Here is a 15,746-nt window from a genome sequence, read left to right on the forward strand (position 1 = left end):
TCATCTGAAAAGGACTGACAGCTGCTGCCCAGCCCTCTTCTTTTATAAGGCACAGGATTTAAAAGGCAGTGAAGCAACTGGTGAAATGACTTGGTTGGCAAAACTCATGTTGGAAGATTATTATTCCTGTTCAAAATAACAGCAGCTTCAAAGCTGGAACCTGGAGGCTCCCACAGAGTCCAGCACTGCCAGCAAGCTGCCATCTTGCAGATTGAGATGAAGATACAAGAGGCAGAGAGGAAAAGCTGCTCCTGGAGGCTTCTTTCCTGATTCTTTGTCTCTCTCTCTCTCTTTTTTTTAATTAGAGGCCTGCAGGGGATCTGGGTGGCTTCCAACTTATACAGCGCTACCTGATAGAATAATTTGTGCTGCCTGGGCACCTGTCATCACCTCCAGAGAGACAACAGGCTGGAGGTGGAAAACAAGCTGCACACAAGGCTGCCGCCCCACCGCCCTCCCCTCACTGTGCTCCTCTGTGCCTGTAACTCTCTGATTCTTGGAGTTTCCTGAACTCTGTCATTCAGGTGCTCTCTCATGATGCTGGCTAACCTGTCTCCCATCTGTAACATTGCTTCCCGGATAATTGAAGTCAACCCACCTTTTCATTCTTAAATACGTATCTTTGGCTTGGCATGGTGGCTCATGCCTATAATCCCAGCACTTTGGGAGGCTGAGGTGGGAGGATTGCCTGGGCTCAGGAGTTCGAGATTGGTCTGGGCGACATAGACTGATCAAAAAATTGATCTGAACAAAAAATTTAAAACATTAGCCAGGCGTGGTGGTGCACACCTGTGGTCCCAGCTACTCAAGGAGGCTGAGGTGGATCACTTGGCCCCAGGAAGTGGAGGTTGCAGGGAGCCATGATCACACAACTGCACTCCAGCCTGAGTGACAGAGCAAGACCACCCACACCCTCTCTATATTTGACAGAAACTTCTCTGTTGTAAATGTAAGCCCAACTCCCTTGTGAGTAACAACCAGTTACTGTAAATATAAATATGTGACTATGAAAATAAAAAATTGTGTGCATCCTAAAGAAATGTAAGGACACAGATACATAAAGTGTTAATTACACACAGTGCAACTGGAGTAATGTGTAAAGTGCTTTGAGATCAGTATTTGCATGTGGTGTGTTGGAAAAGACACAGGCTTTGAGGCTGGACACTTGGGTTTTGATTCCAGCTCTGCCACTCACTGTGTAACCTTGGACAAGTTTCTCAACCTCTCTGAACTTTGGTTTTCCTATCTAGATAAGGGAGAATGATAACTTCATGTCCTTCCAGTGGTGTATGTACTACACTTTGGAAAGCCCTGAAAGAGCGGATGCAGTCAGTGCTTGGGGAGCATGTATAGGTGTTGAGATCCATGTGCAGCAAGTTGATGTGCATGCAGCAACTGATTCTGATTTAATCTAAGCCCTCGGGACATTTTGCAGATGAAGCAGCCACGGATTAAGGAGAGATTAAGTGACTTTGCCAAAGTCCCTAGCCAGGAAACAGTGGAAATGGGGATCAAAGTGGATCATTGGACCCCAGACCCAATATATTTGGCATGATTGACAGCATTAAGCACACGGTGGTGGCCAAGAAAGTTTTTGAATGAGGAAAGCAACTGCAGAGAGGTGGCATGCGACAGCTGAAGGAATGCCGATTAGAATGCTGACGTAAGAGTTCTAGAATGTCTGTTTGAATCAGTGGCTCTCCAGTGGTGGTCATGAAGCTGCAGGTGGCTGGGCTGCAGGAACTCTCTCCCTTCCTCCTGAGGGTAGGTTGAGGGACTCACCTGATGGATGTTTAGTTTTTCCATTTTTCCTTTCTCAAGAGCAGGTCCTTCCCCCACCTTTTAAATTGTGATTTTGAGTAAGATTCCACTGGGGAGAGAAGAAAATCTCTCTCTCTCTCTCTCTCTCTCTCTATATATATATATATATATATATACACAAATTTATAAAAATATATATTTATATTATATATAAATATGTAAAACAAATTTTTATATATAAAAAAATACATATTTTTTTGGTAAGAGCAGGTTTGAAGAGTTTTGTTTTAGGTGACCTTCAAGGTCTCCCCTAAATCTCATTGGTTTCATAATTGGAGTGTGGGCATTTCTGCATCCTGGTTATATAGTGTTGGAGAAGTCAGTCAGCAGTCTGTCTTCACTCCTTCATCTGTAAAATGAGCATGAGGAGACAAACACTACTCACTTCGCAGAGTTATCATGTGAATGTGCCCTAAGAAGAGCAAAGGATTCTGCAAAAGCATGGGATTAGTGAATTGGCCTCATCATCAACTATTTCCTGCATGGCATCTCTGAGCTGCATTCTGGAAAGTGCTGGAGATATAGAGAACCACCAGACACAGAGTCTGGTGGGAAATAAAGAAGCATGGGTTGACAGTCTCCTGGGAAATAGGTAAATGACTCAGCAGTTTCAATGGGGAAATGATGAGTGCCCCAAGGTAAGCATGGTGGAGGGTCACAGACCCTGCCTGGGGCTGGGGGTGACAGGAAGACAGTGGGAGTTGTAGGAAAGTGACATTTGGCATGGATCTTCAAGGGGGAGCAAAAATAATAATTACATTGAGTCTATATGTGTATATTTTATTCACACACAGTTTTATGCATCCAAAATTAATACTTGTAAGCTTTCACTTCTCCTTTTGTGCAAGGATCTTATAGAGACAGAAGTAAACGCAAAGAATATCATTGGGCCAATGTTGTGAACTTTGTTAATGACTTTTGCTCCACCCTTTTTGTCAACAAATAGAATTCAACCAACAAATGTGCTAGGGTCTGTTCTCTTGAGAAAACTTAACACACTTCCAGAACCATCAACTGTGAGAGCCTAGAGGGCCCCCTGAATATGTCCTGTCCCATATGTACACGGATAAGAAAATCTGGAACCTAGAGAGGTGAGGTGTCTTTACCAAGGCCAGGAAGTATAGAAGTCAGGTTGAGATCTGGGGACTTCTTGGGTATCACAGCCTCCAGGGACTTCAGAATGGGAGCAGCAGTGTGTTCAGAGGCCAGGCCTAGAGGTCTGTAGTCTGAGGGCCAGGGTTGAAGTCCATCACTGATTTCATCCAACAATGGTTGCATGTGTCTGTGTCAGTTAGTAAGCTGTAGGCTGAGGGTATAGAGAGAAATAAACCACTTTCCTTGCTTTAAGACACAGGTACATAAAGTGTTAATTTCACACAGTGCAACTGGAGTAATGTGCAAAGTGCTTTGAGATCAGTATTTGCATGTGGTGTGTTGGAAAAGACACAGGCTTTGAGGCCGGACACCTGGGTTTTGATTCCAGCTCTACCACTCACTGTGTAACCTTGAACAAGTTTCTTAACCTCTCAGAACTTCGGTTCTCTTATCTAGATAAAGGAGAATGATAACCCACCTATCAGCATTGGTGAATAGGCTGAGGCAGGAGAATGGCATGAATCCGGGAGGCAGAGCTTGCAGTGAGCCGAGATCGCGCCACTGCACTCCAGCCTGGGTGACAGAGCGAGACTCCGTCTCAAAAAAAAAAAAAAGAGTAAGATACCACTGGTAAAGGGCATGGGTCAATAACCTAGGACTATCATCACCAAGTGCAAGGGCTTGGGCGAGACATTCAACCTCTTCAACCTTCTGGGAGCTTTGAATGCTCTCACCATACAATGAGGTGATGGAAGTGAAATGTGCTTCGTAAAACTGTGACACGTTGAGCAAATCACTTTTGGGATTATTAGCCAGTCCTCATCAGCATATGAAAGGCAAGGTGGCAGCGCGGTTGTCAAAGTCCAGTGGGTTCTGTGGGTCGGAAGCCAGGCCAGTCTCTCTGATTTTATGCCTCTTTCGCCCACTGCCCTTTTAGCCTCCAGTCATTTCCCTTCCATCACCTGAAACCTAACTGCATTGTGGACCAGAACCTGTAGATCTTAGGCTTGGTTTCTATTAGTAAAGCCCTTCTCCTGGGAGAGGGACTTACCATCAGGCCTGAGAAAGAAGTCAGGCGTGCTTGGAATGCAATTGCAAAAGAGGTTACAAGAGCCTGTGAGAATGCCGAAATCAAGTGATGTCGAGAGGTTTTGTTATTTTTGAAAAAATGACTCATTCTGAGAAACCCTGACAGACTCAGAACATTCACCTAGTTGCTTGCATGCATAACCCGGAGCCCACTGCAGAGGAAAACAAATCCTGTTGTCACAGCTGAAGGAGGGGGTGGTGGGGGCAGTGAGGGCTGGTGGTGGGAATGGGAATAGGGATGGGGTGACCATTTAATGGAGGAAGAGTTTGAAAATGACTCTTGCTCTGTGAGTGGACTGTTTGAATTTCGCAAGTCCTTTTCTCTAAATTGTTCTATTCAAGCCATTACAGAACACATCCGTTTGAAGGCAACACATATTCTCTTTGCATTCAACTGAGCCAGCCAGGGGAGATAAGATGATTCCCATTTGACCTTCAAAGGAAATGGGCTCTCAGATGGCTGAAGCTATTTGTCCAAGATGAGGGGGCAGAAGAAGAAAGGAGAGAGAGAAAAAGAAGGAGGAGGAGGAGGAGGGAGAAAGAAGGGGGTGGGAGAGGAGGGGAGGGGAGGGGAAGGGAGGAGAGGAAAGGGAAGGAGAGGAGAGAAACGAAAACCATGCTTGTCTTGTGGAGAAAGACTGGGAAGGGCTGTTTCCAGTGGGGGCACCTGTTGGCCTCCTCATTGTGAGATGCTTCGGAGCATATGGGACCTCGGGTTAGGAGATGGGTTCTGGTTCTGCCCCTGCCCTTAGCCACCTGTGTGGCTTTGGGGAAACAGGTTCCTTCACCAAGTCACCAGTTCACATCTGTAAAAGTATGAGGATGAGTGGAGTAAAATAAACTGAGAGCTTCTAAAACTTAGCAGGCACATGAATGTTTTGGAAAGCTTGTTACAGTATGGATTACTGGGTCCCTGCTCCAGGAATTCTGATCAGGAAGTCTGGGGAGGGGCTCCCGGGTGAGGCAGATGTTGCCCTTTAGTCTACTGACCTCCCTTGAGTAGCCTTGGTGGATGATCTTTAATGCTCCTTCCTGTTCTGCCATTCAGTGATTCAAAATATTCAAGAGCTCCCGGCCGTTGTGCCCTGAGCCAAGGGCTGGGAATACAAAATAGAGTAGGTTTCTGCCTTTCGGGCCTAGCAGTGTCAATGTGGAAGCAGATGGGTGAGCGAATGGCATTGTCACACGAGGCCCACGGGGGAAGTGCTAAGGCAGGAGTGGTCAGTGCCTTGTGCGGGAGGCAGGCAGGGCTTCAGGGAGGAGGGTGTCGGGGTGAGACTGTAGGGTGAGCCTTTGGGCCTCAGGTGTCCTTAGCCAGCAAGATGTGTGTGGGGCGATTTCTGGGGAGAAGGTGGTGTTGGCTGTTTGGAACATGGCCCTCAGAGGACTGTTGGGCCAAGTGCTTGTTGAGTGAGCTGTGGCTTCAGTGCTGCTCAGAGTGATCTTTGGGCTCTGCCCTCCAACTGAGCACCTGCAGTGCCCCTCTCCTTAGACGGCCCCGGGAAGAGCCGGCAGGAGCAGGTGGGCCAGGACCCTGGGACCACCTTCAAACATTTTCTAAATAGAGTGCACACACACACATATCCACACACAGATAAATATATAGAGATAGGTGTGTACACACACAAACACACCCATACACACAGTTAATCTTCCTTATTTGCAGATTCGCTATTTGTGAATTTGCCTACTTGCTAATATTTGCTCGCAACCCCCAAATCAATACTCACGGCACTTTCTCAGTCATTCATGAACATGTGCAGAATAGCAGAAAAATGGACTCACTCAACACCCACGTTCCCAGCAGAGGTGAAACAAGGTGATGCTTTGCCTTCTTTTTTTCAGCTCATACTGGAAACAAGTCTCCTTTTTGAGGCCTAGTTGGTATCATGTTCGGGGGACTTTTGTGCTTTTTGGGGTGATTTTGATGTTTTAAATGGCACCCAAGTGTAGAGCTAAAGTGCTGTCTATTATTCCTAAATGCCAGAAGGCTGTGATGTGTCTTATGAAGAAAATACACGTGTTAGAGAAGCTTCATTGAGGCATAAGCTATGGTGCTGTTGGCTAAGAGCTCAATGTTAATGAATCAACAATATCTATTAAATAAGGTGTCTAAGCAAAAACACACATAAAACAAGGTTGCGTTTGGTTACTTGATGAAAATGTTCTGACCAGAGGCTCACAGGAACCTAATCCTTGACTTCCTCTAGGAAGAATGATTCACTATCCTCTAATTCAGTGTTCATGACCACTTCATGGAACATAACTGCCACAGATAATGAGAGCTGACTGTATATGTGTCTTTGTGTGAATATGCATGTATGTGTGTAAGTGTGTATATATAACTGAGTGTGTCCGCTGCTTAGTATTGTTAGAGGTGTGTGAACCAGACCAACTCCATTTTGAATAGGAGCTGGGTAAAATAAGGCTGAGACCTACTGGGCTGCATTCCCAGATGGTGAAGTCATTCTAAGTCACAGGTTGAGATAGGAGGTTGGAACCAAATACAGGTCATAAAGACCTTGCTGATAAAACAGTTTGCAGTAAAGAAGCCGGCTAAAACCCACCAAAACCAAGATGGCTACGAGAGTGACCTCTGTTCGTCCTCATTGCTACACTGCCACCAGCATCATGACAGTTTACAAATGCCGTGGCAATGTCAGGAAGTAACCCTATATGGTCTAAAAAGGGGAGGTGTGAATCATCCATCCCTTTTTTAGCATATCATCAAGAAATAACCTTAAAAATGGGCAACCAGCTGTCTATGGAGTAGCCATTCTTTTGTTCCTTTACTTTCCCGGTAAACTTGCTTCACTTTACTCTTTGGACTTGCCCTGAATTCTTTCTTGTGTGAGATCCAAGAATCCTCTCTTGGGGTCTGGATCGGGACCTCTTTCCTGTAACAGTATCATAGGTTAGGGTATTTAACAAGATAATTCATACTGCAGCAAGAGCTGAATAAAATCCAGACATCTAGGTAAGCTGCAGAAGGTTCCTCACTCATCCTAACTGTAGTAGTTTTTATCCAATTTCACCATCCCCTCTCCCGCCGAAGTCTGAGCAAAAGGCTTTTCTCCTCATTTGGAAGGCTTTTCTTTAGCTTCCACACCCACTGGAATTCACATCTCACCAACTTGGTTTAGGTACGAGCTTACACCTAACAGAGCTGGTGTCACAACGTAGCTGAATGTGACTTCAGTATGGATTGCAGGATAATTTTAAATGGGTGATTATTTTGGTTTCACTGCATTTGTATTGATTAATTCCTGCATTTGGCAGATGGATTTAATTTCTGCCATAGAGGGAGAGATGGTGTGGAGGCTTTGTGGAGGTCTCCTTTGGGACTCCTCTGTGTGGTCAAGGGAACTGAGGCACAGGATCTGGCGAGGTGAGGCAGCCAGGAAGTGGCCGGCCAGGCCTGGAGCCCCTGCAGGCTGAGGCAGGAGGCCAGGCTCACCAGCCCTTTGCCACTCCACCCCTTATGTCTGTGTCCAGCCTTGGCCTTGTCCCCTAGGCTACGTCAAACCTTTCTGCCTTGTTTCTGAGAAATGTGCTGAAAACACAAAAGGCCCCTTCAGGCCTTCATGGGGTTAAACGTGACCTCCCAGGGAGCCAGGGCCAAGGGGCTCTGCAGTCTTCCGGGACTGTGAACCCCCTGCCTCCCACTGGGACGGTGGCGTGGAGGGCATCTGGGTGCTCCCGGGCCTCTATCACTCAGGACAGAGTCCTCCCGCAGGTCCTCGGGACCTGGTTGGCCAGTGGAGCGAGAGGAAGCAGTGAGGCTGAAGAAGCGGGCAGCTGGCTGCCATCCCACATCAACAGGCCCCGTCACTGTAAATTATTTATGCGCCATCGGGAGGCTGGACAGACTCCTTGATGGGCTTGTTAATAAGAAGCCTGCGGATCCTGCCTTGGCCCAGATTCCCGGGGGCTGGGGATGCATGGAGAAGAGTGGAGGGGGAGCTGTTTCTTTTTGCTCAGCATCTCCTGATTGGAAACCTCAGCAATTCCCTGTCTTCTCCAGGAACAAGTATGAGCTCCACGGCGCCATATTCAAGGCCTCTGTGCAGGCACAGGTCTCACACTTCACCTCTGCTTCAGCTGGGACAACTTTTGACTGTCTCTGCAAATGACCGTATCATTCCCAACTCGAGGTCTTTGCATCATGTGCTCTTTCCCCTGCCTGGAATTCCTTCTCTCTCAGAATCCACGAAGACAGCCCAGATACTACCTGCTCTGTGTGCCCCAGCGGCAACTTATCCGCTGGAAGGCTCAGTTCCTCCTTCCTTGTGCTCCCACAGCTGAATGCATCCTTCTTAGCAGCACGGCCTCCATTCTGCACCCCAGCTGCCTCCATTCTGCACCCCAGCTGCCTCCATTCTGCACCCCAGCTGCATGCCTTGCTGAGGAATCTTGTGTTTACTCAGAACACAAGGACAATGACAGCATCTCCCTTAAAGCTTTGTGGTGCAGGCTAAATATGCACCCAGTTTAATAGAGTGGCCAGTATCCATACATCACCCAACAGACCCTACCTCTTCTTTGTGATTATGATTAATACAGCTCTTATTTCATTTAATTGTGATAACTTCTTTTATAAGCCTCACACTTACTAAACTCTGACCCACTGGAGTTCAGGGGACATGGTCTCACTCATCTCCAAACCTTCGGCTTCCAGCCCAACACCTGGCCCTTAGTAAGGGTTTCATAAAGAGTATAGATCCCATAGTAGCACACGTGGACAGTATCTAGCATTTATTGGGTGCTTACTGTCTGCCAGGCCGTGTTCTAAGCCCTTGATATGCATTAACTCATTTAATACAATAATCCTATGAGATAGCTATTACCAATATTCTCATTTTACAGATGAGGAAACCAAGTCACAGAGGTGTGAAGTAATTGTGCAAGGTGACGTATTTAATGAGTAACAGAATTGAGATTCAAGCCCAGAGAAATTCATACCTCAATTAATTCCACTGCCTCTCAAAGTATGACTGTCACGGCACAGAGTGGGTATTTAATTGTAAGTGCCTGGCACAGAGTAGGAGTTTAGTGAATGTTGAATCAGTGCTTTAGGCTTTTATGTGTTTTGATTGCCAAGACTAAAGGCAGGGAAGTCCCACAGATCAATTACGAAAAAGGGCAAGTTTCTATTTGTTAAACTTATCTCTACAAAACGTTTCCAGGTATGTCCCCGTTGTTGTGTATCCTCTCCTGAGCTGGCCTGCTCTAGATCCAGCACTTGATCTTCCTGAGGCAGGGAGGAGCCTGTGTCTCCAGGCAGACCCTGTGGCCAGGCTGTGTGTTGCATCCTCATTACCACAGTCTCTGCAGGCTGCGGGACCTCATCCCTCTGCCTGAATATTCCTTTCCCTCTCTGCTGCAATTCTGCACTGCCACCGTGATCTTCCAGCAAACATTCTTTTTGTCCTTCAAGGTCAATTCATATGGACTGTCCTCTGGAAGATCCCAACTGCCACCTCCATTTCTCAGTTCCCCCACACCGGGCACACGTCTACATTATTTCTGTGTGCACACATTTATGACAAAGCGGTAAATGACGAGGGTTTTAGTGACAGACCCCTGGCTTTCAGCCTGGCTTTGCCACCCAGTGTGGGTCTCTCCATCCAAGCCTCAATTTTCCCATCTATGAAGTGGCGCTAATCATAGTACCTACCTCACAGGTTTTTGTGAGGATTAAGTAGAAGAGTGCATATAAAGCACTTGAGAAATGAACATGTCAATTGCTGCATATGTGCTCCTGGTTCTTTTATTTTTCTAAAACGTGAGTCCTTCACACCCTGGCTTACCCCTGATACATCTTTGCGTCTCTGGTGATGAGTAGAGTTCCTGCCACACAGTCGGTGCTCCATACATGACAATCAAACTGAAGTTCAGTAGCAGGCGTTTGTTGAGCACTTACTATGTACTAGGTGCTGAGTATGCCAAGATGGGAAGCCGCCAAAAGGTCAAGATGCATTTATGTAAAGACAGCTAATGAGAGACTGAATGGGTCCCAGTATGATGCAGTCATTGGCTCATTTATTCATTAAGGCTTTTGTTGCACCAGGTTCTGGGGAGATAGATATGAATAAAATGCATTCCTGGTCCTCGAAGGGGCATGCATGTTTGCAAAATGTACAATAGGAGCGAATGACTGCTGTTGTGGAGGTATGAACAAGGTAGACCCTGGGGCTCAGAGGTCAGAGCCAGCCAGGGATTGCAGATGGGTTTGTAATGGCAGGGGCCAGGGGAGCTGGGTGAGATGGACTGTGCTTTTGTACTTGCTGACCCTTCGCTTGGGATGCTGTTCCTCCTCCACATCCTTCTAGCCTCAGAGGGCCTGTCCCCTCCTCAGTGCATCCTCCTTGGGAAGCCCACCTCCTCATCTGTCTGTCACTGTGCTCTGTTCATTTCTTCTGAAGTGCTAACCACAATCCACAGTGACTAAAAGGCAGAGAAGGAAGGAAACCAACACTTCTTGAATACCTACTAGGTGCCAGGCACTGTGATCGTCCATTGACACACATTATTTAATTAATCTTCTCAACACTCCTGGGGTACCAGAATTATTATCGTCATTTTGCAGACTACAACAGAGGTCCTAAGAGGGCACGTATCTTTGCCCAAGGTCACCAGCCGGAAACAGGAATGGAACTAGAATCAGGGCTAGCTGCCATTCCACACCCGCAGCACTTTCATAGCAACGGGAGAGGCCAGGTAGGAAAGAGAGGAAGTAGAGTGACTCATTTACCGCCCCAGGCATTTCAGCAACAAGTAAGTGATTTCCCTAATTCTGGTCTGCTATTAATACAGACTTGGCAGCTAAGAACTAAGTTGCAGAAAAACAGGTTTTCTTCCTAACTCAGCAGCACCACCTGCAGCATCTAAGGGAACACTGCAAAAATGATCAGCAGTGGGAACTCTGGTCTTTGCTGGAGCCCCAAGAGGGTATCATGAGGGAGGAACCTGAGGCATTATCCAGTCACTTTTCATCTTTAAAAGGAGCAAATTGAGACCAAGAAAGGAACTTACTTCAAGTCACAAAGTTAGTGATGGCATATTTGAAGGTGTATCCCTCCTGACTCCTAGTTCAGTACCCCTTCTCCTCACTTTCCCTTTCATCTTTCTTCTTCTTCTTCCTCCTTCCCTTCTCCTCCTCCCCCAGCTTCCTTCCTCCTCCTCCTCTTCTCTCTCATTTATTCACTCAGCAAACATTATTGGGCACTTAATAGATCTTGAGCATATTCCTCTTTGTGAGATATAAATATGGATAGCTAACATTTTCTTTTTATGTTATTGCCTGGATTAACTGATACTAACAATGTACTTCATAATTACAACTAAGGCATTGAGCGTGACTGTGTGCCAGGCACCATGCTAAGGCTTTATCTCAGTTACCCTCACAGATGAGGACACTAAGGCTTAGGGAGGTCTAGGAACATGCCCAGCATAGCTCAATTAGTTGTAAAGCTGGGATTGAAACCCAGATCCTTCTGACTCCGGGGCCAGAGATCTTAACCGTTATGTTATATTTACTCTTTAAAGTATCTAAGGTTAATTCAAGAAGTATCCATACTCTAAAAGAATTTTGCTCCTATTTAAAATAATGACTTTTTTTTTCTTTTTGAGACAGTCTTGCTCTGTCGCCCAGGCTGGAGTGCAGTGGATCTTGGCTCACCACAACCTCTGCCTCTTGGGTTCAAGCGATTCTCCTGCCTCAGCCTCCCGAGTAGCTGGGATTACAGCATGTGCCACCACACCTGGCTATTTTTGTATTTTTAGTAGAGACAGGGTTTCACCATGTTGCCCAGGCTGCTCTTGAACTCCCGACCTCAGGTGATCCTCCCACCTCAGCCTCCAAAGTACTGGGATTACAGGCGTGAGCCACTGTGCCTGGCCTAAAATAATTACTTATTTCTTGTCTTAGAGTGGTGCTGATTCTCTTGTCAAATTAATTGCTTCTTAAATCCCTAGGAGTTTATATTAAGGTTTATCTAGGTACCAGGCATTGTGCTAGGTGCCAGGGATACTGCCAGTGACTATAGGTCAGTTAGGAGTCCATGGCCTTGTGGGTGTCAGTTGTGATACAAGGCAAGCCACAAAACACATCCTGATGGAAGCGCCGTACAACCCCAGGGAGCCCAGTCACAATACAGCCGGTGGAAATGGCACCTCCTGACTTGTGCAGTACACTGACTGTGTGACTGTATATGGTGTCCCTGATCGAATGGGATGGGAGCATGGGTCAGGGGCAAGGAGGCAAGGGATAAGACACTTCTGCCTCTACAGGGCAGGGAGGCTTCACAGCAAAGGGCACTGGAGTGTGAATGCTCTCAGAGCTGTAAAAACCTTAATTTCCTGTTCTCTTCACCTGGGAGATAGTTGTCAAGGTTTGAGGAAATACGTCTCTGTGTTTTGACCTGCAAGGCAGGAAATGTATTTGTTTCCATTTCTTGCATTAGCTAGTAAGTTGCATTTCTTTTACATTCCCAGGAATCTTACTTTTATTCTCATTTTTGGGTAGATGGGTAGTTTCTCTTTCTAGTGTAGTTGGTTCTTGAAATTAGAGCTTAACAACTGTAGGAGGGTGTCCAAAACCAGAAGATCAAGCGTGGGCAACCTTGCAGCCATTTAGGGGATTCTCTGCCAGAACCAGAGGGAAATTGACGGCAGCCCAGAGAGGGGAGCGCCTGTCTCATGACCATCTCTGCCACTGAAGACGGCACCATGTGGAGGTGTTTCCTCAGTACACGCTCAGCTCTCTTGGTTCTTCCTAAATATCCTCATTAACCAAGAAGACTGCTTTTGCATGTGTGAAAATTTTACTTTCTTTAACTTATAGCAGAAAACAAAAGGGATTGTTTTCATTTCCCAAATATAAAATTATCGTATAATGACTATTACCATTCCCCATAGTGCAGCCTGAAGATGGTAATTCAGACCTTTCTGGGCAGGGTGTGGTACTGAGTGACAATCTCAGGATTGGATTGTGTCAGTCACTAGAAGGATGCTGAGGGCACAAAGATGTAAAGAGCAAAACAAACACCAGCAACAGTAACAATGAGAAAACAACAGGCCCCTTCGTTGCTGCCTTTGCAACCACAGACTGCCCTTTTGAAACAACCACTGTGGGAAAGGATGTGGGGATGGAGAAGTACCCTGTCACCAGTTGGACGACAAGATGCTCTGCCCCTTCATGTCAGAGTAGGGGAAACCTTGGCCAGCAAGGTGGAGGGAGGAGAGATGGGGGAGATCATTCTCTCTTCTGGTCTGCCCTAGAGAAAGATGCTAATCAGCCTTTTGATTTCTTTCTTTCTTTTTTTTTTTTTTTTTGAGACCGAGTCTCGCTGTCTTCCAGGCTGGAGTGCAGTGGTGTGATCTTGGCTCACTGCAAGTTCCGCCTCCCAGGTTCACGCCATTCTCCTGCCTCAGCCTCCCGAGTAGCTGGGACTACAGGCATCTGCCACCACGCCTGGCTAATTTTTTGTATTTTTAGTAGAGACGGGGTTTCACCGTGTTAGCCAGGATGGTCTCGATTTCCTGACCTCGTGATCCGCCCTCCTCGGCCTCCCAAAGTGCTGGGATTACGGGCGTGAGTCACTGTGCCCAGCCTTGATTTCTTATTGAATTGGAGCACTAAGGTTCTTTTCTTTTCCATGTAGTGTGCTCGATAGGTATTTGATAGCCAGTGTGGGACCACAATCAGCCCAGAAAACCTTGTTTTCATGGAAAAATGAATTTCGAAGTCCAATCAATTGCCCTGGAAATCAACTAGTGGAACATATCCGTTTGGTGAGTTGAAGAGCCTCTGCTTTTTATGATTGTAAAGTTAATATTGTGAAAAGAGCTATGAACTGGGAAGCTGATGCCCGGGTTCCAGGCTGCCTGGAGGCAGCTGTGTCATTGTTTTGGGCAAGTCGCATCGTTTTCCTCTTTGGACTCTCACCTATAGAACCAGGACTTGGACCAGATGAACTCCACGCTCCTTTGGGCTCTGCCTTTGGGACCTTGGGTGTCTTTGTTGGGTTATTTTCATTTCCAGCACATTGTTGCATTTCTTGCTAAATAGAAGGCTTCTTTGGACCAGGACTTGTGGGCTCCAGATGCATTTGTCACTCTTGTGTCACCTGGTTTCTGGCTGGGTCCAGCCAGAGGGAGGCACTGGCAGAAGGTCAAAGGGGATCAGGAAAGGAGAGACCAGGGTGTTTCTCCTCCCCTCGGCCTTCAGAGGTGTCTCTGGCAGAGAGGTTGCATTTCTTCCTTGCTTCTAGCTCCTGCCACGGTTCCAGTTTCTTACAGGGTAAGCCTAAGCCTTGGGTTGCTGCGATCCTGCCTCTTCCTGTTGTTCCACCAGCTTAGGGGTGATAGTGGCTTCCTGCTATTATTCATCTCTGAATTGAAAGACACTATTTTCTGGTTGTCTTTCCAGCTCTTCACCTAGGTAACCCATTCTCTATATTAATTTCCCCTGGTTTCAAATACCTAGAGTGGTTTCTGTTTACTTAGTTGGACTTTGACTGGGGCATTTAAACTTTTATTGGTTTTACCTTGTAACAGCGGACAATAAAGACGATGATAATGCTGATGATTATAACTCCTCGCTTGGTGTACAACCTCACATATTACAGAGCTTTCAGGTTCTGTAATTTGAGTCTGCTAATAACTGCATGATGTAAGAAGGGCATTTATCATTAATTCCTCTTTACAGAAGAGGAAATGATGTCACTCAGCTCACAAAGCTGGTGGGTCTTGATAGACTTGGAACCAGAACCCAAGGCTTTTGATTCCTCATCTAGTTTTCTTCTCCAGGTTGTTCCTTTAATTTCCATCATTACCCCACCCTTCCCACTGGAATAGTGCCTTAATGCTGTTCCTTCAGGAGGGTGTTTTCCACAGTGTGGCACAAACCGTAAGTCAAGGATGTATTAGTTATCTATTGCTGTGTAACAAACACCGCAACACTGAGCCGTTTAAAGTAGCATCATTGCTGTGTTGGAAACGTTCCAGAATGCACTGATGCTTTCTTCTATCTCCTGTATTCAGGGCTGATTGTGCACCCAGAAATTGAGAAGTGAGCTCAGCCTGAGAAGGCATTGAGGTTGCATTTCAGAGCAGTTTGGCTGTGGTGTGATGAGGAAGAGGTGGTTGGCTGGTGTTTGCAGTGTGCAGCACTGAATCAGCAGGCTTCTGCCCCAGCAAACCCTGTAAAAAAAAAAAAAAAAAAAGCAGCCTCCAGTTGTGGGGCCAGGCCAAGGGGGTAAATATAAGCTCATTTACATACAGTCTTTAGATCGGAAAAACCACGGTATTTCTCTCTTTCCGCATTTCGCACTGAACGTCTAGTGTGCTGCCTCACTCTAGAAGGCTAGGCGGAACCCTGTACTGTGGGGCTTACAATATCATTAGGAAGAGAATATTTCATATTCTTAAGTCCCTGGGGACCCTAGCCTTTGAGGAGGATCAGGGCCACAATATCCATTACACCTTTTATTTTATTGATTGTCAATACATATTTGTATTTGCTTTATGTCTACCTTATGTCAGTCTCTTATCTTACTGTCTGGGATCCCCTGCCAAGGGTCTCATCTTAGTTATTTCTGGAAGTCCCAGGGAACAGCTCATGTGTCCATGTGAACTCCATCCCCCTGTCTCTCATATAGTGTTTACTCTACTGTTTTCCAGCTCCAGCTTTCCGCTCTGATTTCTGCACTCAAGCTTTGGAGGCTTTTGCCAAGGTT

General features: G+C 46.4%; 1 long non-coding RNA gene across 1 annotated transcript in view; it reads left to right on the plus strand.

Moving 5' to 3' along the window:
* Positions 1 to 15,746, plus strand: part of LOC129486806 (uncharacterized) — a 381,019-nt gene that overhangs the window by 41,686 nt on the left and 323,587 nt on the right. The window lies entirely within an intron of this gene.

This window comes from Symphalangus syndactylus, chromosome 7 (genome assembly GCF_028878055.3).
Source record: "Symphalangus syndactylus isolate Jambi chromosome 7, NHGRI_mSymSyn1-v2.1_pri, whole genome shotgun sequence".
Taxonomy (NCBI): Eukaryota; Metazoa; Chordata; class Mammalia; order Primates; family Hylobatidae; genus Symphalangus; species Symphalangus syndactylus.